General features: G+C 39.4%; 1 protein-coding gene across 8 annotated transcripts in view; it reads left to right on the top strand.

The window, feature by feature from the left end:
* The window catches only part of HIVEP2 (HIVEP zinc finger 2), a 191,939-nt gene that overhangs the window by 25,225 nt on the left and 138,880 nt on the right, over window positions 1-27,834 (top strand). For 3 of the 8 annotated variants that reach the window (XM_066248561.1, XM_066248557.1, XM_066248560.1), the window contains exon 2: window positions 18,120-18,194. The exons of 4 other annotated variants lie outside the window; for them this stretch is intronic. The gene's annotated coding sequence lies outside the window, so the exon portion shown is untranslated. Of the gene's footprint in view, window positions 1-18,116; window positions 18,195-27,834 lie in introns of all 8 variants that reach the window. One more of the 8 variants, XM_066248558.1, reaches the window with a different exon arrangement.

The following is a 27,834-nucleotide window of genomic DNA, read 5'->3' as shown; positions in this document are numbered from 1 at the left end:
TATTCAGAGCAATGTGGTTCTGGAGTCAAGGCCTACATGTGAAAAGAAGGTAGCTGTGGACCTAAATATTTGTAGACAGTTCCTGATTTGAGCAGCAGCTGGTAAAACCCATTCCTGACCCAACCAGTGAGAATCGAGTAGGATTCATGCTTTAATTCTTAAAGCACAATTATCAATCAAATATTAAAATATAAAAGTCTGAAAATGGTCAAGAAAACCTCTGTTATCAGCAAGAGGGCATTTTACACAAAAGGCATTTAACAACATTATTTTCTAATTTTCCTTTTATTCACTTTATTGAAATCTTGCCTCATGAAAGAAAGAGAATTATGGTGATTTACTGCAAAGGTTGTTATAATTTTTAAGAGTTCTTCCTGTTTGTCTTTTTATTGACCTAAAATAATAACACACTGACAATAGACCAAGATTAAGAAAGGCAGTGAGAGTGAATGACAATGTCATTAAATTAGGTAGAGTTATGGCATAGGTAGATGGGTGACTATGAGTTAACAAAGACATTTCTATTGTAGCCGACAAATTTGTTTTTAAAATAAATCTAAACTCTATTACTTAAAAGTAAAATATATGTAAGGAATTATATACTATCAATAAATGCATGAATGTGTTAACTACAGATGTTAATACATATATATTTATATCATGGTGGGAATGATTTAATCTAAGGCTCTGGGCTCTCTCAGTTATCATTGTTTCCTAAATTATTGAAACCTGGTGTCAGGCTTTTTTTTACACTGCTTGGTCATGGGAAAACACATTTACATAAGTTAAGGCCCTTTCATTCATTCATTTCACTTTGCATTTTTATAATGAACATGACAGTGTTAGTTCTCTAAAATTGAAAGAACATTATGTTCATTGGTGAACAAGGAGGCGGTATAGAGTACTCTATTTTTACAGCTGTGCTTCTGGGTATCATGTTCCAAAGAGGTCAGCTGGGCATGACCTCATGGGCATGAATCTTGGGGAGACAATTCTGAATCAGCCGTTGGCCTGCAGAGTTGAAAGCTAAGGCACAACCTCCCTCTTAGGAGGGATCTAGTCTGTTCACGCTTTAGTTGGTTTTTCTTAGTTGCATCTAGATTCAGAACAGAATCCAAAGATAGGAGGACTGGGTAGGGTACAAGGATCTGGGAAGAGGAAGAAGCAGCGTTTGCATCCATGAACACTCTCTGGGTACCGTCACAGTTTCAGCACTGCGTTTGCTTAATAGAAAAAATAAATAGGAAGTGAAAAGAAGGAGGCGGAGTGAAGGGAGAAGGTATTGAAAATGGCTGTAGAGGGACTATTGGGGTAGTTTCCTTTCATTACAACACAATTCTTGTTAAAATTATCGAAAAATAATATGGTTTGGAGCATGTGTGGGAATCTACTGGAGAAATAGGATTTGTTTATCTGATGTAGAGTAATGATTATTTATGGAATATTGGTTAACATTGTTGTCTTTTGTACAATCTTGTCCAAGGTTTGTGGCAGCTGTTGGGTACACATATCGTTAGAAATGTGTACCCAACACAAATCAAGCAATATTAAAATTTTACCATTATTTAGAGAAGATGTTACATTGCCTTTGATCACCACTGTTAATGACAACTAAAATGTCTTAATTTGGAAGTCACATGCACTCACACTTGTTGCCATCTGCATGCAATGTGAGTAATTCTGCATGGAAGTCACACATGTGGCTTCTGCTGACTGTGGCTGTTCCCTTTTCAGTGCCATACCATAATATGCACTTGAAAATTTTTGTAAAAGGGCTAGGGTAAGTAAGTGACTCAGTGACTTGTTTTGGTGATGTTAACATCAGTACTTTATTTTTCTATTATTATGTCTTTTCTTTCATATTACTAGATTGATAATCTTGGAAAAAGAAAGAATTGGTGCTAAAGTCAATAGTATATCACATATGAAACTATTACTTGATTTTTACATATTTATATGTGGGCTGTTAGAATAAGAGTAAGAAAGAAGTTATCAGCTAATGAGATTTGGAGTATTCAGTGACATAAGTTAATTGTTTATGGCTGCATGACTATTAACAATACCATATCAGAAGAAATGTACTTAAAATTTAGTTAAGCTAAACTAGAGTATCAGCTGGGGCATTTATTGTATATTCACTGAGCTAGAGTAGAAGCTTTTGTGAAATTAAAAAAAATACTGCATATACCTTTCTAAAAAAAAAGAATTTTCATTTCAATATGATAGTCATTAAAACACAATAACTTCTTTCAACACATATTTGATGCTTGCTACTGTCCCTTAAATTATTTAACAAATATTACTGAGTGTGTGTTATGTGCCAGGCACTACTCTAAGAGCTGAGGTAAAGCAGGAACAAGATAGGCATGGTTTCAACCTGTGCAGGAGACACTCAATCCATAGTAATCCACATCATACAGATGAATAATTACAAATCGTGCTCAAGTACTGGAAAAGAAAATAGGGCAGCTTCGTTCATTTGGCAAACCAAAAATGTCAAAAAGTCTTTCCAAAGTCAAGGAAATATTTTTCTGAGGAAGGGGTTATGTGGAGCCCAGAGTGACTAATAAGAAGACCTTAATGACATGAAGGGAGTTGGTGGGTCCTGCAGCTTGGGGAGCAGCTCGCAGTAGGCCTTGTGATGGGCAGGATCATGGTTCCCACCAAAGATGTACAGGAGCACAGCTGTGGCAGAACACTGAGCGCAAGGGCAGTGAACCTCACAGTGTCGGCAGGGCCGCGCAGAGCCTCGTAAATCTGGTTTAGGATTTGGTCTTCAATTTAAAATGAACCCAGTGGAAAGCCATATGTTGTTTAAGCATAGGGACAAAGGGTCAGATTTGCATTTTCACTATTCCTCCATCTGCTGAGGAACAAATAAAACTGAAGGGTGCCGAGAGTGGATCTAGAACTTGTGAAGGGATTATCTTGGTGATCCAGGGAGTAGATTACTACCCTGAATTAACCCACTACTGTGCAGTGGTGCAGGTGGAGAATGGAGAAAAGTGGGAGATTTGAGAAATTGGGGAGATTTCTTGGAGGAGAAATAGATAGGCCTTGATGGGGACTGGACATGGGGAATGAAGAAGAGGAGACGGCCAAGAATGAATCCTGTGAGTGGCCTTTTACCCGACTGCAGAGGGGCCATCTGTTAGGGTGTGATTTGCTGTAGAAGAGCTCGGTTTAAGTGAGTGGTGACTTTTATTGTTTGCCTTGTTGAGGTTACAGTGGTTTTGAATAATCTGAGTGGAGATGTCAAACAGTTGAACATGTGGGTCTAAAGGTGAGGACAGACTGGAGGTAGACATTTTGGAACCACCAGAATATAGGGTAGTAACTGATTTGGGGTAGATGAGAGGGTTTAAGGAGACTATGTAGTATGAAAAAGATAGTTTGGGGCTGAGCCTGGAGAAACTCCAACTTCTGAAGTTTTGAAACAAATGAGTGAGCCCACCAAGAAGATCAGGAGAGGCTGGCTAGAGAAGGACAACACTGAAGTGTCACAGCATCAAAATGGGGGAGAGGTTTGTGTCCTAGGGCACAAGCTAGGTGGCTGAAACAGCAGAGATTGGTTTTCTCATTGTTCTGGACATCAGAAATCTCAAAGTATCAGCAGGGCTGGTTCTTCCTGGGGCTCTGGGGAAGAATCTCCTCCATGTTTCTCTCCTTGCTTCTGGTGATGGTCTACAGTCCTTGGCCTTCCTTGGCTGGTGGAAGCACCCCTCCAGGATTGGCCACCAGCTTTACCCAGTGTTCTGTCTGGGTCTCTGTCTTCACGTGGAAGTCTTCTCATAACAACACGAGTCAAATTTTGTGAGGATCCCACCCCACTCATCATAAATACAACCTCATCTTAGCTAAGTATATCTGTGAGAATGACTCTGTTTCCAAATAAGGTTACACTTTGAGGTACTGGGATTAAACTTTCAATATATCTTGTATTGGGGGGGGGAGGTGCAGACACAATTCAGTGTATAACAAAAGGATCTGGGCATTGTGTATGGAAGGCCTTCCTGGGAGTTGGTGACAATCAAGACAGTTCCCATTTTTATATACAATATTTGAGTACAGGGTCATAGTATTCTGTCCAATGAGGTTAAAGTGTGTATGGTAGCTGAGATGAATGTGAGGATGGAGATAGAAGGAAGACCAAGTGGGGCCAGATAAGATGGTAACAAAACTTCTTAGAGGAAATGAAATTTGAATTGGGCTGACAGACAGGGTTCAGGATGTAAAGTTGTGGGCGTCGAGGCTGTGGGCAGTTGAGGTAAAGAGAGCATTAGGGGAGAAAGTCCACATCAAGTCTTGATCTGGGCAAATATTCTCAACCTTTAATAAGTAAGGGTCTATTATATGTTACTTAGGCGTAAAGAGCCCTGTAATTACTGATTTCCCTTTATGTAAAGGAATGGTAGATATTTTGTGTGCTATGGGGAGCCTTTGGCATGAATTGGCTTGGGTCTTCCATTCGATTACTTTAGTCAACAGTTATTTATTAAGAACTTACTATGTGTTGGCCACAGTGCCAAAGGCTGGAGATAAATCAGATTTTATTTAGCTATTTAACCATTTCCCCCAACACCTTTGCATTAACTATCATTTTAACACAGAGTTTATGGGTGATAATAGGAGGATTTTATATTATGACTGCATGCATTTTCAGAGTCAAAAATTTAATAGTAGTAACTAATAATAATTGAGCATCTTACTCAGGGCCAAGCACTGTTCTAAATACTTAAACTACATTAAGTAATTTAATCTTTGCCAAAAGCAGAACCTATGAAGTAGCTTCTACCATATATATATTTTTTACTTGTTTAGTTTTCCCATTGACTTGAGAGAGAGCGAGAGAGGAGAGGAGAGAGAGGGAGCGGCTAGGGTGGGAGAGAGAGAAAAAAAAGGAGAGACAAGCATCAATTTGTTGTCCCACTTAGTTGTTCCATTTAGCTGTGTATTCATTGATTGCTGCTCGTATGTGCCCTGACCGGGGATCGAACTCATGATCTCGGTGCACTGGGGTGCTGCTTTATCCACTGAACCCCCTATCCAGGGCCTCTACCATATTTCATATAGATGGTAAAGTGCTATCAAGTAGTGTTTGTTAGCATTTGATGTACCTTTAAGAAAAAACAATAAATTGTCATTGATAGTGAGACATAGCCTGATTTCAGAAATGTTGAAATATGGAAAATAGCATGTCTTAGTATTATTGGTGGACAGCTTAAATTTGACGGTGTACGGTACTGTACTGACAGATGAGGGAATGGAGACCACGGGAAGTAAGCAGCTTGCCTGGGGTTAGAGACAGATGTGCAGTGAAGCCGGGATTGCAATCCAGGGGGCTGGCACCAGCGTCTGGGCACTGAGCCATTGTGCTCCAGCGCCTGTACCAGGACTGCAGAATCTGTAAGCACACCCCAGTGCCCCCAGGTTTGGAAAAGGGCATCATGGCGGACGAAGTGTGTGCAGAGGTGCAGTTTACTGCTGGGCATCTGACTGATCCTGAACTTTTTGGGTTAGGGGTAACTCTTTTGGTTGGCCACTTTTTATCAATCTAAAATGTTCAGGAGGAAGAAAGGCTATACTGGTGAAAGGAATGGGGGTGAAGGTGTGGGTGGGGCAAGAGTGGGTGACTCTTCTGGTGGAAAGTGATGCGTCTTCAGGGCTGTTTTAGGTTTCGCTTCCTCCGCAGGCCCCCCTCAGCCCCCCTCCAGCCTTATCGCGGATCTCTCCGATTGTCATCAGTCGTGCTCTCTGTTCTGCTTGGTTTCACTTCCTGTGAAGTTACCTTGCCTCTGATCTACGGTGGCCCCAGAGGCACCGCCAGCTTCCCCAGCTCGTGGGAAAGTGCCCAGAAGTTGAGTTAGGGATGGGAAACTGCATTCAAGTTGGCTATAGAAAACACTAACCAGTGAGGTACAAACGTGATAACTTTTCCTTTAAAATGTTTCCCATCTTCCTCGATACACATTCAGTGAATGTCCTGATATGGATTTCCCCCCTCAAACTTTTTAAAAATCATATTTTGTTTATCTTTTAGATAATTTGAAATTATCCAAATGATGACTCAAAAATAATTTACTCCCCCCCCTCCCTTTTTTTAGTGGCCCAGAGAAAAGTTCTGAGAGTGAAAGTAGAAGTTTTTATTTGAAACCCAGGGCTTGAGTTTTTGAAATGTTGTAATTGCATGAGTAAGAATTGAATCGATTAACGCTTTTTGAAAAGCTCCTGTTAAGCGATGCAGTCCAATTCCCACAGGTCAGTGAGAGCACTGCCTTGTCACCCTGCACAGGGGCCAACCTCTGTGCTCTGGCTGATGACAGTGTCAGAGGCTAGATGGCCCAGAGACCTTTTGATTTATGCAGTTAAGTATATTTTTGGACCTACTTTTTAAAATAATTTAAATTTTCTCCTTATAAGTGTGCAGCACAAGCAACTATTTCCATATAAGCTGTTGCCTCTTAGGAACGATTACAAAACCTTGCCATGTTTTAGACTCTTCTTATTTCTTTCTCTTTTTTATATCTATATTTTTACTCTTTGGATGATCCCATTAGAAATATGTGCTACCTAGTAATATTTTAATTAAAAGTATATCATGCATAGTATTTGTGGAACTCTTTTTTTTTTTTTTTTTTTTTTGTATTTTTCTGAAGCTAGAAACGGGGAGAGACAGTCAGACAGACTTCCGCATGCGCCCGCCGGGATCCACCCGGCATGCCCACCAGGGGCGACGCTCTGCCCACCAGGGGGCGATGCTCTGCCCCTCCGGGGCGTCGCTCTGCCGTGACCAGAGCCACTCTAGCGCCTGGGGCAGAGGCCAAGGAGCCATCCCCAGAGCCCAGGCCATCTTTTGCTCCAATGGAGCCTCGGCTGCGGGAGAGGAAGAGAGAGACAGAGAGGAAGGAGAGGGGAAGGGGTGGAGAAGCAGATGGGCGCTTCTCCTGTGTGCCCTGGCCGGGAATCGAACCCAGGACTTCTGCACGCCAGGCTGATGCTCTACCACTGAGCCAACCAGCCAGGGCCTGTGGAACTCTTATTGTGTTAAGTTGTTAGAGTTCTCAAATGACTCTGACTTCACTGGTCCGGAGGTGCTCGCTGCGGGAGATGGGTGGCTGCAGCCGCTGAACCCAGGATGGAGGCAGCCATGACAAGAGAGGTGTGCTGAGCAGAGGGGGCCGAGGGATTTCTGAGGAGGATGCTATGAATTTCTACTGGAGGGACTTGGAAAGGCTTAGTGGTAGAGACAAAAGTTTGACCACTGTTGTTAGCATATGCTTAAAACTAGATATAAATGACCATTGTGCATCTTTGAAGCTCTAGTTGTATTTTCAGAAAGAGGGATACTCCAGAGCGGTTGGCCTTGACAGTGATGGGAATGTCCTCCAGCTGTCCTGGCCTTTATGGTAGCCATTAACTACATGAGGCTTGTGGGTACTTGAAATGTCACTAATGCACCTGAGTTGCTAAATTTTAAACTTTATTATTCAATGCTAAATTTAAATTTAAACAGCCACTCGGCCAGGACAGAGGAAACATGTGTCATTGACCCAGTACGGTGATTTTAGATGATCATTTTGATCACAAATCAAAGAGACTTTGACTGGTTTTGATTTTCCAACATACTTTGCCATAAATGCTAGCGATGGAATATCCGTGAGCATATAAAAATGCAGTAACTCTTTATAACTCTTTATGTGAGTAGTTAAATTAGCCATTGACACCCCCTGCACACACTCTTGTGAATACGTGTACACTTATATGTGGACATGTACTTGGATGCACACACATATAACACACGCATATAACACACACACACACCCCATCTGTCTTCTTAAAATGGAAAGAGGGAGGAATATGTTTTTGAATGGCCAGCTGTTTTGAAAGACAGGTAATGAATTAATGGTCCTTCTACTGAAAGTCATGTCAGCTGGGCAACCAGAGTCCCTGATGGCTGGAAGGGGGAGCTTGGTCCTCCAATGACGACTCTGACAAAGGGTCCCACATGATGCTTGCTTTTCTCATCGATAAACTGGGCATAACAATACCACCTCTGTCTGACTAGTAGGATAATAAATATTTGTAAAAGCTTCATTTCAGAAAGATTTTTCCAAACCAATACCTCAGCATTTTTATTAGCCTGCATTGGACACTTCTCTTTCTCTCTGTGTTGACTATAATACCAAGAGATATAATTATAAATATTTTCCCCTTTATCTTGAATACCCTCTGGCAATCTCTGACCCCTTCTGACATCCACACTTGAAAATCTCTCCTTTGAAATTCTTCCCCAAACCTGTTTTGGAAGTTCTTCCTTTATGAGTTCCAGCAATTCTCTGCTCAGTCCTGACTCAGCCCTCTCTGCGTTTTTCTGCCCACTGTGCATGGGACACTGCTGAGCACCCATCTGCTCCCCTTAAAGGTTGTGTGTATATTTTAAAGACATTTTCATATGGTTATGTTGTATCTTTTGGATTAGAATGGAAGCTTCTTGTGTTCAGAGGGGGCCTTTAAACTTTATTTTTCCAACAATTTTATTCAGTGTTTTGTAGATGGTAGCACTTAGTAAATGTTGCAGACTGATCGTAAAATAAAGGACTTGGATCTTTAGGGCTCTCACAGACATTTTAATTCAGTATTCTGTGACTATTTAAATCAGTGATTTCAAGCTCTACGAGGGTCAACAGGCTCCCAAGGTGCTTTAAAGAAATCCAAGTTCTTAGGCTTATCAATATTATTCACGAGGCCTGAGGTGGGATATTGGAAACTTGGATTTTCAAAGCTGGACATCCTGATGCAGGTGATTAGAGGACACCTCTGAGAACAGTAGGCTGTATATTTTGATAGCATGTCTCAGTACTCTGCTTAAAGGAACCTTTTCTGGCAGCAAGGGTATTTCTTCCAATCAGAAGTGTTGGGTTTTATGATTTTTAAAGGAGAGGATGGGAGAAGAGGTGGGAAATTTTGTAGGTAAGATATTTGTTTAAATTGTCTTCTCAATGCTTGTGTCAGTGAGATAATAGAAATATCCCATCAGAAAGAACTGGATAATTTCATCAAACTACAAAGAAGTGAAGCACTTATTAAGGCTTCTCACAGAGCTTGTCTGTCCCTATTTTGGGTTCAGTTTTAACAGGCTTGATGATCTGATCTTCCAAAGAAGGTTAGGAGCTATATATTAGCTGGAAAAAGAACAGTGTCATTGGTAAAGGATGGCACATTGATTGCAAAAGTGATAGCTGACAATCTAAAAGTGAAAAAGGAAATAGACAAACTATAAAAGTCAAATCTGAGATCTGTAAAAAGTGGAACAAAATGTGGGCCAATGGGGAAGTTGAAGACTGAAAGGTAAGTAAATGAATCTATCTTAGTAGCTTCAGAAAGCATCACTGAGTTTCCCAGTTTACAGTAGCTATTTGTTGATCTTTCTTTTTAGAGTTTAAGTTTTGCCAGGGCTGAGGCCATGCTTCTCTCATCTGGTACAGTATTTTCAGGGCTTAATGGCATGCTTGTCTTATAGGAAAGGCTCTATAAGTGTATAGATATCTATATAACCCATATATAAATAGATGGAGAGATATGCTATAGTAATCTGTGTTCATGATAATGACCTTATTATTTTTGTAGTAAATCAATATAAATAAAAATAAATAAATAAGTTTGCTGTAGTAATTTATGTTTATAATAGTGACCATGTATATTTTCTGGCTAAGAAGAGAGCCAAGTAATTTTAACCTGTTAGATAGATATTAAAAAGAAAATCTCAAACATTTTTGTTGTGTGAAGCCTAATTCCACATGCTTAGTATGTAGTCTATCCCCCAGCTCTCTGATATTGCTGCCCTTTACCCTGACTTGTTTATATTTAAATTGTCTTAAAATATATAGGGTGTATTTTTCAGATTATAAATGTCCATATATGTAGATATATAATAAAATATTTTGAATCGTCAACTAATGTTCACTATACCAATGCCACGTGAACACAGCACACTTTGAAGTTTCCAAAACTATTCATATTTCTGTATATAGATAAAAATCTACCTGTGTCAATTTAAAGATGTCTCTTTCTGTATAGCTAGTGCTGGATCATATTTTATATGGTTATTATCTTTTTATAGATCATCATGCTTTCATTGGAGTGTGACACCTCTATTAAAATAAGTATTTTTCATGCACTAATTAAGAAAATGCATATCATCTGCCAGGAAGACACATGGACTCGATAGAGTAGAGAAAACTATGTTTAGAGTACTGTACCTGCTCTCCAAGTGCTTTAAACTTGCCCTCTAGTAGACATTTATTAACCGAAGAAGGAGAACTATTTTTTGATAGCATATAGCACAGGCTAAACCATGTGTGAATACTGGGTGCTTTGTTCCCAAACTGTTTTTAATTTGTTGTGTAGAATTTTGAACTCATTTTCTCAGTGTGTTGAGTCTTCTTCCTGGAAAAAGGAAGGGGTGAAGAGGAAGTTCTTTTTTTCTAATAAGTACATGTTTGGTTTTGGGCAAAATTGTGAAATAAGGAAAAGTGTGTCTTTGAGAGTGTCACCCTCCCACTTAGCACTCCCTCAAATCCAGAAAGCACCCATCATCAAAATTTAATCCTACATCTCCCATCACTGTAGTTCATTCTCGTCTAAAAGCTACCCCCTCAAGTAGTTCTTGAGTCTTCAAAAGTCCCAGCCAACAGTACCTGCTTTGATTTTCTCAATGGGAATGGAACTATGCATAAAGAAAGGTGATTTTCATACCATTCACATTCTAAGGGACTATACATACAATCTAGAATTGGTAGTAATACATACATAACTAAGTCATTGTGCTAGATGAGAGAATATGCATGAAAGAGGCATAAACCGAATGAAATGGAAGTTCAGAGAAGAAGAGTAGGAACCAGTGATGGTTTTATATGAAAACGTGGGGCTTGAAGAGCGGTTAGCATCTTTAGAAGCAGAGATGGAGTTGGCATTTCATGTGGAGAGAATGCTATAGATAAAAGTAAGAGCATCCTATATGGCTGCCTACAGTTGAGTATTACTAAATTTTTGAGGGTGCCATTCACATATACTATGACTTAAATGGAGTCCCCTGTAGTTGTCTAGCACAGTTGGCCATGAGTGAAAGCCAGGAGGCAAGAAACCTGCAAGAATGTGATTAGGGAATCATAAAGACAATAGCCTGGACCGTATTGTGATGAATCGTGAATGAATGAGTGAAGTTGTTATTTCCCTTTCATTAGGTTGTTGAACTAAAAGGCCTTTAAATCTTTTAAAATATGCTGAGATTCTATGTTTTCTTTGATTTAGCTGTTAAGAGGAGCCAGGGAAGATTTTTGAGCAGAGGAGTGACTCAATATTTCAGAAGATGAATATGTACATAAGGTGAAATGAATTGAGAAGTCACTAGACTTTCGATGTGCATAGAGTGTTTCTTCTCCTTTAAGGCCATCCAAGTGAAGCTGGAGTAATATATCAAACTGACGCTTGGAGGGGTCTCAAACTTAGCCCCAAACTAGGCCTGTTCCACCCTCACCTTGATACCAACTCTATGTCTTCTGTATCACACCAGACATCAATTCTTTGCTCTCTCATTTGACATCCTTATTAATAACCTTGGTTAGACTTTCAACTTCTGACTTCCTTCACCGTTCATATCTTGTCTCTCTCTGTAACACCAATTGTCTGCCTGCACTTTTGGAAACTGACCTTTTTGGATTGGTCCTGGGCTTGGACTATGTCCTGTAAACTGCCTGTTGATTATAAGTGTTTGCTTCTGGGTTTCAGTTCCCTTCTGAGGTCCAGCTCCATGAATCGGGAGCCCATGAAGGACTGTTATCAGGCCGTTGGAAGAGGACAGGGGAAAAGTAATCAGGCTCAGACTACCAGAGTGAAAACTCATTCTCTCATTCATTAAATGTTCACTGAGCACTCTCTAGGTGAAGCACCAAATGTGCGTGGTGTCTCCGGCTGGTCCTCCTTTCATTGTTTTGAGCCATTCTCCTTTCAAATTCTCTAAAAAGTTTAAGGTTTTTTTCCTCACAACAGCTGAGTATCCCTGGGAGTATCAGCAAGACTTCTGGTAGTGTTAGAAGGCGACAACCCTGGGACAGCGGCAGCTGGTTTTATTTTTGGTTTTTGCCAGTCAGGTGTTTGTAAGTTGAGAAGTGACTGTATTCAAACAACGTGATTTGGTAGTGTGTCATGAACTCCCATAGAAATAATGGATGCGGTACAGTTAAAAGGATTTCTGTATTCTAATTTTAGTGGCCATATAATTTGGATCTGATTTAACGGTCTAAGTTTTCTTAAAATTTTATTATTTCTGCATATTCAGTTTTTCTCCCATTGGATTGTCTGTCAAAGGATATGAATAATTTTATTATACATGGTCCTTGTTTTCAGGTTACTTTCGATTTGCATTACAATTGTGCCAAAGTAAAAAAGTTTTCACTGCATTGCTGTTTTGCTTTGCATTTCTTTAATAATTAGTGAGGTTTCATTATTAATCTTTTTTTCCTAAATTGGCTTATTCTATTTTCTGTAATTTATTTCCCAGTTTTTTTTAAAAAAAAAAGTTTCTATGAGCTCTTTATATATTATAAATATTAATTATCATTATTTATACTTAGTTCTAATATTTATCAATGTCATTTAATTTTTGTTTTGTTATTTTGTACGTTTATTGATTTTAGCTTAGTCTCACTTGGCTTATCTATTTCTGATCAGTTTTTGATGAATACTTTCAAAGTTACTTAACAGTTACCAGTCATAAAGGTAGTGTGGCTCTCTGCGTTTTATTATTCAGGTTGCTTCTTGGTCTCTTATCAAGTGGTTTGGGTTTGTCTAGACATGTATATTTTCATGGGATGATCATGCTAGAGGGGAATTATCAATTTTATTTTTAATATTTAGAGGATCTAGTAAATAATATTTATAGGTAAATATACATTTACAGATTGAGAGTTTAGAATGTAGGTGGAAACTACATTTAAGACCTTCTGAATATAATGAATCTGGCTGGTAAAATAAATGTATTTAACGTTAGGTTTAAATATAAAAAATTGTTATAGTTAGGCCCTGGCTGAGTTGCTCAGTGGATAAGCCTTAGTCTGAAGTGCCAAGATCACAAGTTAGACCCTTGGTCAGGGCCCATACAAGAAGCAGTCAATGAGTGCAGAACTAAATGGAACAACTAAGTAGAATAAGGAGTTGATACTTCACTATCTCTCTCTTTCTCCTTTCTCTCTTTCTCTTCTTTCCTCTCTCTCTCTCTATTTCTACCTTCCTTTCTCTTTCTCTCTCTCACACGCATCAGTGGGAAAACTTTTTTGAGAAGGAAAAAAATGGTTATAGCTTCTACTTATAAAGTGCTTTTTAAACACTATATTTGGAAATCAATTTTTCCATATGTTTTTCAGCACTCATGAAACTACTTTCCAGTGTCTTGATTTTAAATTTTAAATATAATTTCAGAAATGTGTCTTCAAATTATTACTCATTTGCAAAATTTAGTTTAGCAGCCTCTTACTGATTATCTAAATTATGCCTTGTTGATTTTTTTCTTCAGAGACTCAGATTTTGTTGCGTGACTGGGGTACACTTTGGGAATTCATTAAGATTTCAACGTTTTCTTTTTATTGGTTCAATTGATCTCATAATCATTTAAAAACAACCTAAGTATTCCAGTAAATATTTAGTTTATTGGTAGATAGTTGAGCAGTATGTTTCTCAACTGTATTTAGAGACATGAGTTCAATATATTTTCCAATATTTTATAATACAGGGAGGAAGAATTTCAAAAGCTAACAAAAGAATTTTTCTTAAGTAATTTTAGGAGATAAATTGTATAAAAAATATTGTGCCCTGGCCGGTTGGCTCAGTGGTAGAGCATCAGCCTGGCGTGCGGGGGACCCAGGTTCGATTCCCGGCCAGGGCACACAGGAGAAGCGTCCATCTGCTTCTCCACCTCCCCCTCCTTCCTCTCTGTCTCTCTCTTCCCCTCCCACAGCCAAGGCTCCATTGGAGCAAAGATGGCCCGGGCGCTGGGGATGGCTCCTTGGCCTCTGCCCCAGGCGCTAGAGTGGCTCTGGTTGCAGCAGAGCGACGCCCCGGAGGGGCAGAGCATCGCCCCCTGGTGGGCGTGCCAGGTGGATCCCGGTCGGACGCATGCGGGAGTCTGTCTGACTGTCTCTCCCCGTTTCCAGCTTCAGAAAAATACTAATATATATATATATATATATATATATATATATATATATATATATATATATATTAAAATAAATGGGCAAGCAAAATCATTAAAACAGTTATCAAGAAAATAGAATTAAGTTGGTTTAAATGAATCTAAGAAGAGGAGGAGTCATGCCAGTTGTGTGCTCATGACATATCAGCCTACTCTCATCTCAGGTTCAAAGAGAAGAAAATCACAGTTTGTCCATGGTGACTTAACTGATAAATAATGGTGTGGGAGTTGAAATTGAACTGATCCAATTAGAAGGGCTAAGAGTGAAGTATGAAGCAAGACAGGATTGACAGATGAGAACAAATGAGTAACAAACTATTTTTAAAGAATGTTATGTTTGACTTTATGCTTGAAATGTCTTCAGTATTGGTAGAGATGTTTTTGTATGTATCTTATTCTTTTGAAGGGTAAGAAAGGATGTTTTCTCTACTTGGATCACATGATCAGTTTCCGTGAGTTGCTTTATTCTCATAAGAAAGAAGGTAGGGACTAATATCTATGTGAGTTACTATTTAAACCTAAAGAAATTTATCAGTTTTGATAGTGTTTGCAATGAAATAATGACATTCATCTCTGATTTGCACATATAGTGTTTCATTTTGTCATTTCAAGTTTGATGTCCTTGTTGTTCGTGTTGAATAACAGATTTACGGAAACATATCTACTACAGTATTAAAGGAAAGTATACGGGACTCTGTGACCTTTCCACTTTAGCATTTGCTTTCCAAATGTTAATTACTAAGTTCTCCAGGAAATTATTTTGAAAGAAAAGTGCATAAAGGAGATTAACATATCATACTTGGGAATGATTAGTATAACAGATGGAAAACAAAAGTAGAACATGTGTGTCTGCAAATTTGTGTATATAATTTCCTGTTTCTTCATTTAGAGGTACTTGTCAAATATACTAGTTGCAATTTAGGCAGGGTGAATTGAGCTTGTAAGTCTAAAACTAGTAGAAGTCCAAGCTTTGTATTGATATAAGCTTTTATATTTATATTTCCTCCCAAGTGGGTAAGCACTAACAGCATTTCCCTCAGCTCCTGTCTCTGTCCTCATTCCCCAACACCATGCTGCCATTCTGTCTCCCTGTGATATAGCAGAATGACTGATCAGTGTCAGGACACTTTCAATGAACAAATCATTAGAGATTCACTTAAAGTAGCAAATTGTCACTGGGACATTCTTTGGTGTTAGCAATTTTTGGCTTTGTTTTGGTGGCATAATCAGTAATAAAGCAAGACAGGAGAGAAATGGGTATTGTGGACTTGAAGGAGACATTGTTAGTGCTAACACTTTCTTTAAAAATGAGTCCAAAAGAGTACCACCCAGAGTGGCGATTTCACCTTTTGTTTTGTCCCCTTAATTCATTTCCGGTATCAGAATCAGTATGTGAATAAGTAAGAGTCAGGGGTCAGTTGCCCTGAACTGAGTATTGAGACTCCAGATAAGGGAAGTCTCTGAGTCTTGGTACTCTGTATGTGAAGTACTATGTTTTCAGAATTCTTTTTTTTTTTTAAGATTTGATTTACTGATTTTAGAGAGAGAACAGAGAGACAAATGGGGAGAAGAGGAGTGGGAAGCATCAATTCACAGTGGTTGCTTCTCCTATGTGTCTTGACTGGGCTTGGTTTCAAACTGGCAACCACAGCATTTTAGGTCAAAGCTGTACCCACTGAGCCACCACAGGTCAGGCCAGAATTACTTTTTATTAGTATTATTATTATTGTTTTGACAGAGAAGAGTCAGAGAGAGGGACAAATATACAGGAAGGGAGAGAGATGAGAAACATCAATTCTTCGTTTTGGCACCTTACTTGTTCACTGATTGCTTTCTCATATGTGCCTTGACTGGGTGGCTCCAGCAGAGAAAGTGACCCCTTACTCAAGCCAACAACCTTGGGCTCAAGCCAGCAACCTTGGGCTTCAAGCCAGGGAACCCGTGCTCAAGCTGGTGAACCCGTGCTCAAGCTGGATGAGCCAATGCTCAGAGTTTTGAACCTGGGTCCTTCATGTTCCAGTCCACCACTTTATCCACTGTGCCATTGTCTGGTCAGGCCAGAATTTCTTGAATTTACTTTTAACAGGAAAGCTCCTGAGCCTGTAAATCATCATTATTGTGGATACTAAGTGGCATAGATAAAAAATTTAATCTGGTGAATGTTTAAATTACACCTCAGTCAACAGCAAGGGTAGATCTGTTGAAAGTGTCTTCTCTGGCCTAAAATATATATATACATCAGTGTTTGAGTCATTTTTAATGGATGATTACAGTATTTGTTGGGGGTACAGTGCTTATGATTCAATAGCCCAAAGTCTGAAATTCTGCGTCCGAGTGATGTTGTGTTGTGCATTAGTAAAATTCTGTATAGTATTTACAATAAAAGGGAAAATACTGGAGAAAAGACCTATTTACTGCTTCCAGTTTCACAACAAGGGAATACTGTTAAAGTTCCAAAGTAGCTTCAATGGCTCAGTAGTTGAACTATTCCACCTCCCTCTCCCCTCTCTAACATCCTGTTTCATCACAAATATTTATCATTTTATTCATCTTTCTCTACCCGCCTTGTGGGCTATTGTGGTTGCTGTCACCCAGCCAAGAGGCTGGGGAATGCCTGTCCACAAGCAGCGCGGGGCATCTGGCTAGGGTGCTCACAAGGGCCTCTAACTGGCTGACGTTGCACCGTCGGCATTGTTGTATCACTGAAATAGATATAGAATAAACCTATTTAAATAATTGCCAGAATTGTCAATGACAGGCACGTTGTGGCTAGTCATAGTGAAAATATACATACTCTTTGTGGTAAGAAGAAGACTGAAGTCCACAGTATTTAGAGATGTCATTCTGGTGGGTTTTGGAAGCTTGAAAATAAAAAAAAGAAAAACTACTATATAAACAAAATTATCACTTACAAAAGCTGGTTGGTTTGAGTCCTTAATGAATGGTTATAAAGGATCTGGTTTTACTATGGGTTTAAAGGATCTGGTTTTTCTAAAAAGTTCATTTAGTATTAATTGGCTACTCATTTTAAAAATATTTGATGTAATATAACACAAAATAGAATGATTTATAATAACATAATATGACATACCATGACATACACCACTGACTTGAGAAGGGATGGATGTTTCTGAAGAGCCCAGGAATTCTGTAGACTAGAGTTCTGGGTTTTAGGGAAGAAGACCACAGAGATGAGATGCCTTTCTCATTGCCTTATATTATATTACGGGACATGTTCTATCAATATATCTGATCACTGGTGATGTTAACTTTGATCACTGGTTCAAGTGGAGTCTGCTTTTTCCACTGTCAAGTTACTACTTTTCTCTGTCCATATTCTGTGTTTTGAAAGCCAGTTTACACTCAACGGAAGAATAATGAATTTTTACCCCTTGAAGAGAAAGAATATTTACAGAATTAATTAATTCTTTTTGATATGGACACTTGAATATTTATTTTATTCTTTGGCCTACTTTTGCATTCATTAGTTGATTCTTGTATGTGTCCTGACCAGGGATCAAACCCACAACCTTGGCTTATCAAGATGATGCTCTAGCTACCCAGCCAACGCTTTTATTTTATTTTTTGGGTTATCCTCCTGTGCCATCACTATTTATTTTGTCACTCATAGACTGATTATTAATTTTTTAAACTTGATTTTGCTTTGCTTTCTAGTGTGAGGTGGAGCTGGGTGCAGCATGCATTACTCATCTTTTTGGCCTTTCGAGCCTCCTTCATGTATTTACATTCTCATTCTTCAAATTATTAGATTCAGTGTTGCTGCTCTGTTAACACTTAAGGTCATTTTTATAGTCAAGTTTTAATGTATGCACTGTGCAAGAAGAAGTCATAATACAGAACTTCTTGTTAGCAGATTGGTGAATTTACCTGAGAAATTGAGACTCAAGATAATGAGAACGCGGGACTAGGATCCAAAGCAGATTTCCAGGTAGGAAATCAAAGTCCTTCCCTTTAACTCCTTGGCACTTGATTTTGTAGTAGTCAGATCATCAATTTGTTATGAGAGGCAAAATCTCAGAAAGAAGGTTGGCAACAATGTTGAGGTTGCATTAGGAAATCACTTTGTTCTTTTTTGATTCTTTTATTTGACTTTTATACAAAGATAATAGCTGAGCTTTGACATGAAAACCAAGAGGAGCTTGCAGAAGTGTATATATATTTGCAAAAGTATTGTAGATATGATTTTGATTTGTTGAGACCTACTTGAAAAAGTATTCACCAGGGTATTAAAAATATTAAGATTTATCATGCCAGAGAAAACAGCTACTGGTTATAGAATGTTTTATTTGTTTCACACAATATTTACTAAATGTGGGTTGATTTATATTTTGCATTTCTCATAAACTCCTCTAAGATGTGATAAGGTCCCAAACTCTCTCTGTAAGCAGCGAGGGGCTCAGGCAGAGGAAGCTCAGAGCACACAGTCCTCAAGTTTCTGCATACTGATTTAAAAAAACAACAAGAATCAGTTTGCCAGCAGCTGCCATGTGGTAATCTTAGGAAGAGCAAAGTAAAAGAACAACAACAACAACAAAATAGAGTTCATGTGAACACAAAAACAAGCAACTGTAAATCTGAAATATAAGTGGAGTTAATATTATGCAGTGATTCTTACCTCTGCTGTTGGAAGTATAAAAACAGTGTGATTCCTCCATCTATACTACAGAGGTTTCGGCTCCATGGCAACATGAAGAGCCTATTCTCTCAGAGGGTGTGTCTACTCAAATGCATTCAAAGCACAGGGTTGGAAGTGAGTTGGTGGTGGTGATGGTAGTGGTGGCGGGGGAACCAACCCTCCAAGTCTTGCCCACGCATTTTTATTTGTGGATTATAATAAGGCCTTTGTGCAAAGAGGCCAGATAGGAGTTCATGTCAGCTGGCCTCTGGTCTTTTACATGATCTAGCTGCCACCATCCACCTCCCTTCTCTCTCCAGAAAGGGAGCAAGAAAAGGCAATGAAAGAATGCCACCGTGAGGAAAATGCTCTCGCCCCCTTCTCTTTTTTGAAATGTGAACCCAGTTGTTGCTCTTCTGTGTGTCTCTACAGGGATCTGGCGGCTTCTTTGCACAGTGTTTCTCTCAGGAGAGCCTTTAAATTGTAGCCTCCGTGTAGTGTGGGGGCTCCTGAAAGCTGTAATCAGCCTTTTCCTCTGTGGGAAGGAGTGCTTTCTGCCGGTCATCTGGTGTCCTGCCTGTTACTTACAGACCGGGGTGGCTTGGAGTGCCGGGCGAATTAAGTATTCCTGCCCACGGTGACTTGGCCTCTGGCTGCACTCTGACACTTCAGGGTTCCTGTCTCCCTCATGCTTCACAGCCACGCCCACCTCCATCAACCCCACCTGTCCTTGGCTTAGTGCAGTGGTGCTCAAACTTTTTGAAGTCGTCGGGGCGCATTTAAACTCCTACAAATAATTGTAGGCGCGCTATATACAGACTTCTGAGAAATATGTTATAATAATTAAGTCAAATATTAAATAAAAAATATATAAAGTCCAAGCATGCTTTTATGGTAATTAAATGAAATAAATATGACAAAATTAAATTTATTCTGACATTAAAAAACATTTTTGTTACATTTTTTGAGTTATGCTTTTTAGAATTCGTAAAAAGAGGGGTTAAAAATAAAAAAACGACAAAAATGTTACCTTTATAAATATATATAGATACAGTCTTAGTAAGATTTAGTAAATTTGGCAGGTCTTGGCACAAATGTGTTAAGTTTTTCATTCTTATGTTTATGAGAAACATGGGCCTGATGTGTCCTAACGATTTCTTCAATGTTTGGGCATATATTTGAATGGTAAACTCATTTCCTCGTCAATACATTGAAGAATTCCTCTCTTTTTACTCTTAATTGTGTTGAGTGCAGAAAACCCTCACCATACATATCATCTTAACTTTACACCAAAGGATTGAAGAAACTTGCCTCCAGTCTTTCCGGGGAACATGGGGGGTAGTGTAAACAATCCAGCACCACAGCTTAACAGCCTTTTGCAACCTAATCAGGCAAGTGAGGTGGGCGGTTGGGTAGACTGTCAGCTTACAGTCAATTCCCCACACCTCTGTCCCCCAAAAATCTAAACTCCAAAAACCCTGTTAGTTTTTTGGTCCCCAACAGGCACATATTTCTGTGGAATACCATAGGGTGCACCTGGAAATCTTCTAGGGCGCACCAGTGTGCCCTGGCGCACACTTTGAGAACCACTGGCTTAGTGTGATCATTTAGAAGAGAACTTCATGACTTGACTATTTATTACATATCTAAGTTCCTGTTTTGCGTTTTAGAAATGATAGAGCAATCTGAAAAATATTTATTTGTGCTGTGCTTCAATTTATTTGATCCAGGAGATAAATGGAATGTTTTGCTTTATCTTGATTAGCTCTGGGAATAATCTCTCAGAAGCCTTAGACCATTTTTGTACCACCTCAAATTCAAGGTTGAATATGGATGGTTCTCTGTACTAGGTTCAGAGATTAGGGATCCAAAACATGTCCTCTTTGAGACAGCTCTTTGCCCTTTGCTTTTACTCCTGAACACAGCCCCTGCCCAGCACCATCAACGGCTCCAGTGGTGCTCGGAGGAAATTATCAATGAAAGGCTCATGGATTTTATGTTTCTGGGAACACTTCTTGCACAACAGCTAAATGTTGTTTTCTGCTTATACTTTGAACTACGTTCATCATTTCTTCAAAGAAATAATATATTTCCCCCATTTTATTCCTCTGCTTGGAACATTCTTTTAGAATAGACTCTCAGAAATAAATGGTCTGTGACTAAGATTATATATACTCACATCGCATCAGTTTCATTTACTAACTAACCTGTTCAACTATTTTTGACCTGCTGTTGTGTGTTGGCCTGAACAGGCAAAAAAGGAATGGGCGTCTGTCTGCTAATGTTCTCGAAGTGAAGTGCAGACAGCAAACCACTGCAGTAATTGTGCAATGGGCTGCAGGAGAAGGACCCACAAAGCCCTGCTGTGGCATAGAAGGGACACAGTTAGCTCTGCTTGAGGGGCTTGCTGGAGGCGTACATGCTTGAGCTGTGCCTTGCAGGATGAGTAGGAGTGTGCTGGGTAGACAGGCAGAGGAAAAGCTTTTCAGGGCACAGAGCCTTGCTATCCAGAGGTCCAAAGACATGGAAACAGCAAGGTGCTTAGGGGGGAAGTCAACCTTTGTATGGCTGGATTACAGGGTAGAGGAAAGGCTGAGTGGAGGTCACAGGGAAGGCTCTGGAGTGCTTGGCAGAAACCAGGTCAAGGAGGGTATGCCAGCTGGTATGTTGGAGCTGTATTTTGTAGGCAATGAGGAGAGACATGCTCAGATTTTCGTTTTGCAAGGGATGGTCAGGCAGCATCATGAGAATGGAGTGGACATGGTTTGCAGTTACAGTAATCATCAAAAGAAAAGAGTAGAGGCCTGAACTAGTGCTGTGATATTCAGCACAGCGAGAACAGGAGGGATTGTCGGGCTTGGGAAACAGTGTGGTGACTGAGTCAGTATGCGGGGTGATAGAAGGAAAGGCCATTCCCAGGACTTCAGCTGGATGACAAGGTGAATGACGTTCCTGGGATGAGAAGTCCAGGAAGAAGAGCGGGTTTTAGAGAAAAAGAATGACTTATGTTGTAGGCTTGTTGTATCTGTGGTCATGTGTGGTCTGTGAGAAGGTCGCTGGTTTTGGAATAAAAAAACCCCCTGAGATTTAATTTTACTTCTCCAACTTATAACCTGTGCATTTTTAGGTATGTTACTTAACCTCTGGGATCCTTAGGTTCCTGCTGTGTAAAGTGGGGGTAATAATTACTAGCTTTCAGGTCATTAGTGAGGGATGAAAGAGTGAATCTGTAGAAAGCTCCTGACCCAAAGCCCGTTATCAAATAAAAGACAGACTGCTATGATTGCATGTCCTGTCGGCTGATGTTCAGGCCTGGAGCCCAGAGAAAGGCTGAAAATACAGACTCTGGACTCGAGAGCATATAAGAGGACAGCATTTAACAGAGGGGCTGAGGCTGCAAACATACACATTTGTCCAGAATTATTGGTTGACTTGCCCATGTCTGTGAAATACTGTGTAAAAAAGAAGGAACTCAAGTTTCTGGCCTCAAGAATCTTAGAGTCTATATGGGTGGCACAGGAGGAAATCAAAGGTATCTTCAATAAGAAGAGGATCAGGGATAAGTCGGTGTATCCAGATTTTTAAAATTGTTCAATAGAACATACACTCAAAAAAGAACATATACAATTTGATGAATTTTTACAACTAAAGAGAAGATCAAACCGGAACATTATCAGCATTCCAAGAACACTTTCCTGCCCTTTCCCCCTCATAGTAAAGCCAAGAGTCACTACTAATCTAACTTTTGACATCATACAGATTTTTGCTTATTTTTCTACTTTTTTTCCTTCTTTTCCAAGTAAGAGAAGGGGAAATAGAGAGACAGACCTCTGACCAGACTCCAGCAGCAACCTCTATCTGGGACCATGCTTACTACTGAGCTATTTTTAGCACCTGAGGTGGAGGCTTCAGAGAGCCATCCTCAGATCCAGGGCCGATGCACTTGAACCAACTGAGCCATGGCTGCTGGAGAGAACAAGAGAAAAGGGGGAAGGGTGGAGCAGCAGATGGTCACTTCTCCTGTGTGCCCTGACCAGGAATTGAACCCGGTACATCCACATGCCAGGCCAACACTCTACCACTGAGCCAGCCGACTAGGGCCTTATTTTTCTACTTTATATGTATGGAATCATATGCTGTGTTCTCTTTTGTATCTGACTTCTTTCAATTAACAATATGTTTGTGAAATTTATTCATGTTTTGCATGTAACAATTATTTATTTTGTTGTTATATTGAATTCTATTGTATGATTGTACTGTACCTATAGTCTATTCATTCTACCATTGATGATTTTTTTTTGTTATGACAATAATACTTCTGTTACTATTGTAGTACATATCTGTTGGGCATATATCTAGCTGTAGATTATAGGGCTTGTTTATATTCAGCATTAGTAGTTAACTATCACACAGTTTTTCAAAGTGGTGGCACCAGTTTATACTCTCGCCAACAACACATGAGGGTCCTAGTTGCCCGTCCCTGCTGTAGTACTTTTTTTTATTCTGGTGGATGTTAAATGGAATAGCCTTGTAGTCTTAGTTTTCATTTTTTTGATAATTAATGAAGTTGAGCCCTTCTTCATATGTGTTTGGGTATTGTATTCTCTCTTTGATGAAATGCCTATTGTTCATTTTTTTTTATTAGGCTTTCTGCCTCTTTGCACCATCACTATTAAACAACAAGAGTTATTTACTGAGCGCCTACCCAAAACTGTGGTTGCACTGGAGTTAGCAAAGAGAACCATATGGTCATACTTTCAGCCCATGTGAACTTTATAACCTTGACCATTCCTTCAAAAAGCTTGGCTGTATAAAAGGGCTGACATGGTTGACAGACAGACAGAGGATGATGTGGGACCCAGAGAGCATTTTTTAAAATGTGGAGGTGAACCTATTATGTGTGCTGACAAGATAGAGCCACTGGAGAGGGAAAGGAAGATGACAGAATAAAAGGGGGTTCCTGACTGAGCAGAATCCTGGGGCAGCCAGAGTGCTCTGAGCTCTAGAAAGGACAGATTGGTGCAGAAGGAAGGGAGGATAGGGAGGCATGCGTCAAAGTTTATGAGTGAGTAGAAAATATGTATCAAGAAAATTTTTTTCTTGAAAACCTCATCTTATTTATTTATTTATTATTTATTTATTAAGGAGAAGGCTGTCATTTGTCTGGAAAAATTGGATACTATTGAAGACAATGGGGAATATTTGGAGCTTTTTCTGGAGGGAAAATAAACTGACCAGAGCACTGGAAGGTAATAGTGATGACCTTCAGAGAGTCCCGGAGAGGAGGCTCTGTCTAAGTAGTTGATTTTCCTCAGACACTTTGAGTAGGTGACACAGGAACAGAAAGGGCAGTGATGTTTAGGGTGGTACACTGAAAGACATGTTGCAAGTGATTTGGGATGCTGACAAGAGGAAGGGTGAAGTGGCATGTAGTGGGATCTAGACAGGAGAATGAAAGAAGCCAGGACGAGGAGTAAGAAGAGAGTGAAATATCGGAAGGGAAGGGTTGAGGAACTGGGTGTCTCTTTGAGGCTGGTAATAAGAGAGTGTGAATGTGACAGGTTAAGTGATGTGACAAGATTGATGTAAGTAGGCAGTCATATCAACCCAAATAGATCTGATTTCCCTCTAAGGTTTTATGGAATATAATCAAATACTTAAGCCAAATAACTTTTCAAAAGAGGTTGCATTTTAAGTTTTAGTTTATTTCTAACATGGTTAGTCAATAAAGTCTTTTTATCAGCCATTTGCTCTTAGTTGGTCCAATAAGATTGGTTTTAGATAATAAAGGTAAACATAGATAGTAGGTTTTCAACTAAACTAAAATGACAAGAATAGAAATCTGTTGCATCAGCAACCTTGGCTGAAGCAGGTTGGGCCTGTCCCTTTCAGCAATTACACTTGGTGTCTTAATTTGATCAGAGTCCTCATTTGCTACAACACACACTTGTTGTGTTTTCTCATTTCTGCACATTGAAATAAATAATACAGTGTGTTTAAAATCTTGGGTGAAAATGTGGTTTAAATAAGAAGTCTAAAGAGTAAAGTCTATGTTTTCATAAAACTGGCATATTCACATTAGTAAATGAAGAAAGCTTCTGTAGAAGGAGAGTTGATAGGAATTGGAAGGTTGAAAATCCTATAAGTTATCCCAGTCGGTATAAAATTCACCTGGGTAGCTTACTGAAAATGTAGATCTAAGGATCTATTCCTGAAGGTGGTGATGTAGGTTGTCTATAGACTCAACTTCGAGGAACTTACAGTAGAGCTCAAAGTTTTGGAAGATGGCTGCAGTTCTGGGCACCACTGTGACAAAGAAACAAGGTAGAAAAACAGAAAAGAAAAAAACTAAGAGAAAATAAAATGGATGAGGGAAAGAAAAAAGACAAGAATTTAAGTCCCAAAGAAATTCCTACAAATTTCTTTGGTTTAAAAGGCAAACTTCAAAATCACAACAATTTTAACATTACAAATGAAAAACAATGTAAAGTGGGCAAGATTCCATGGGAAAAACATCAAAAACACAATGATCAAAATAAATTAACAAAATAGAAACAGACTCATAGATACAGAGAACAGACCGACAGCTGTCAGAGGGGAAAAGGTTGAGAGATTGGGTGCAAAAGGTGAAGGGATTTAGCAAAAAAAAACCCCCCAAAACCACTACGGAAAACTCATAGACACTAACAATATGGTGATTACCAGAGGGAAAGAGGGGGAGGGAGATAGAAGAGGGTTAAGGGGGATAAATGGTGAGGGAGGGAGACTTCACTTGGGGTGGTGAACACACAATATAGTATATGGATGATGTATTATAGAATAGTACATCTGAAATCTATATGATTTTATTAACCAATTCATTCCAGTAAATTTGATAAAATTAGGAAAAGAATCCATCCATGAAGAGATTCATTAAGACCTCTGGCTATGAATTCAACTCTAAGTATTAGAATTAAAATGTAGATTTTATTTTTTCAACACCCTGCTAAATTGTAAATGATGAGTGTACTACTTGTGATAAGTTTTGGTCATGGAACAGGATTGTTATTATAAACAATATAATGGGACTATTTTATTTTTTTACCGAGTAGCAGATCATGCCAGTGAACTTTCAGTCTCCAAGATGATTTACCACTGCTGCCTAAGGTTGTTGTGAATATCAAATGAGATCTAGATGCTAGAGCCCCTGGATTCAAATTATTGCTCTGCCACTAACTCTTTACTCGTGGGCAAATGAATGCGACTCAGTTTCCTCATCTGTAAATGGGACATAATAATAGTGCTGATCCATAGAATTGTTGCCAAGAATAAATACACTAGAAAATGTGAAGCACTTGGAATAGGGCACTGCACACTGTAAACATTCAGTACATGTTATCCTGAAATATAACTTACATTGTCAAGTTCTCTCAAAGTACCTAAATTAAAAAAAAAGGATTATTCGAAGTAGTGACATGCATATGAGTTTGTTAATTATAGTTCTGTTGAGCCTCAGTCAATTGAACCATTGGACACCTACTACTAAGTGCAGTAAGAACACTTGGGGCCACACGATGATGGGCAGGATACTTAAGCTTTGGACAGTTGTCCTATTGACTTCGTTTTCTGGGTGGATATTATGCTGTGTTGGGAAATAGCACCGAAGTCACTTGAAACCATATTTTCATCACAAGTAGAAGACAATTTATGAAGGACAGTAGATCAAGTTATGATCTACTACTAGATCATAACTTGATACACTTCTGAGCATAGCAGTTCACAGAAGAAAAGATGCTGAGATGTTTACAGAGCAAGATACAGTAAAATGGATGGAACAAAGATATCAGAAAACCTGGAGATATATATATCTCCAGGAGGGGGTGGGGGTGGAGAAGCAAATGGGCGCTTCTCCTATGTGCCCTGGCCGGGAATAGAACCCAGGTCCCCTGCACGCCAGGCTGATGCTCTACCGCTGAGCCAACCAGCCAGGGCCAGAAAACCTGGATATTTAAGTGCTGACTCTCCTGTGCTCTAATTCTGTGGCTGTGGACGATGGACTTCACCTATGTTTCAGTTTCTTCACCTGTGAAACAGGAACTCATACCTTGCTGAGTAGGTTGATAAAATAGACTAATATTTACAAAGATGCTTTATGAACTATCATATGTTAGGCATTTGTATGTTTTTGTTTTCATCATTTATATTATATAGGGCTTGTGGATTTCTGAAGATCTATGAACCCAAAATAAACACTTAGAATAATATAATTTTCACAGGCTTACAGAGAAATTTATTATTCTTTCTAGAATTACCTGTAGAACAATAATGGATGGGCAACTTGCTGCAGAAGTAGGATTCTCCCCCAACACCCCCAAAATAACATAACTGGAAAGCCAAAGAGGCAGAGAAGTTAGATAACTGATCTGAGGGACCAGTTAACGAGCAGCGGAATAGGAACCAGACCTGAGAAGTCTTCCCACTGCTCTCCATGCTGTTTCCCGACTATGTCTCAGTTGAGTGGGTGGAATATAGGCTTTGAAGTCAGACCTGAGTTAAAATCCCCGCTCTGTCACTTACTAGTTGTAACTCTGGCAAGTTACTAAACCTCTGTGAGCCTGTTCCCTCATCTGCGAAGGGAGTAGAGTGCCTTGCCAGGCAAACGTGTGAGCACAGGAGATCATGTCTGTAAAGTACCTGCCCGACAGCTAGCAGATGCATTATTTTTCCTGTGATTATACGTTGCCAAATTACAAGGCAACTTGAATTACATGCTTGCCGAAATAGAAATACGAATACAGCTAATAATGGCGATTGTTTAGCCGAAGGGTTCCGTGTGCTAGGCCCTGTTCTAGATACAATACATGTATGATTATCTTATTTAATCTCCAAAACATCCTGATGAGGTAGGCATTTGAGTCATTGCCACTGAAGCTCCAGAAGTGTGTTCAACTTGCCTAAGGTCACCCAGAGAGTT

This window comes from Saccopteryx bilineata, chromosome 12 (assembly GCF_036850765.1).
Source record: "Saccopteryx bilineata isolate mSacBil1 chromosome 12, mSacBil1_pri_phased_curated, whole genome shotgun sequence".
In the NCBI taxonomy this organism is placed as follows: domain Eukaryota; kingdom Metazoa; phylum Chordata; class Mammalia; order Chiroptera; family Emballonuridae; genus Saccopteryx; species Saccopteryx bilineata.
The sequence above is the reverse complement of the archived record's forward strand: the minus strand, read 5'-3'. Positions and strand labels throughout refer to the sequence as shown.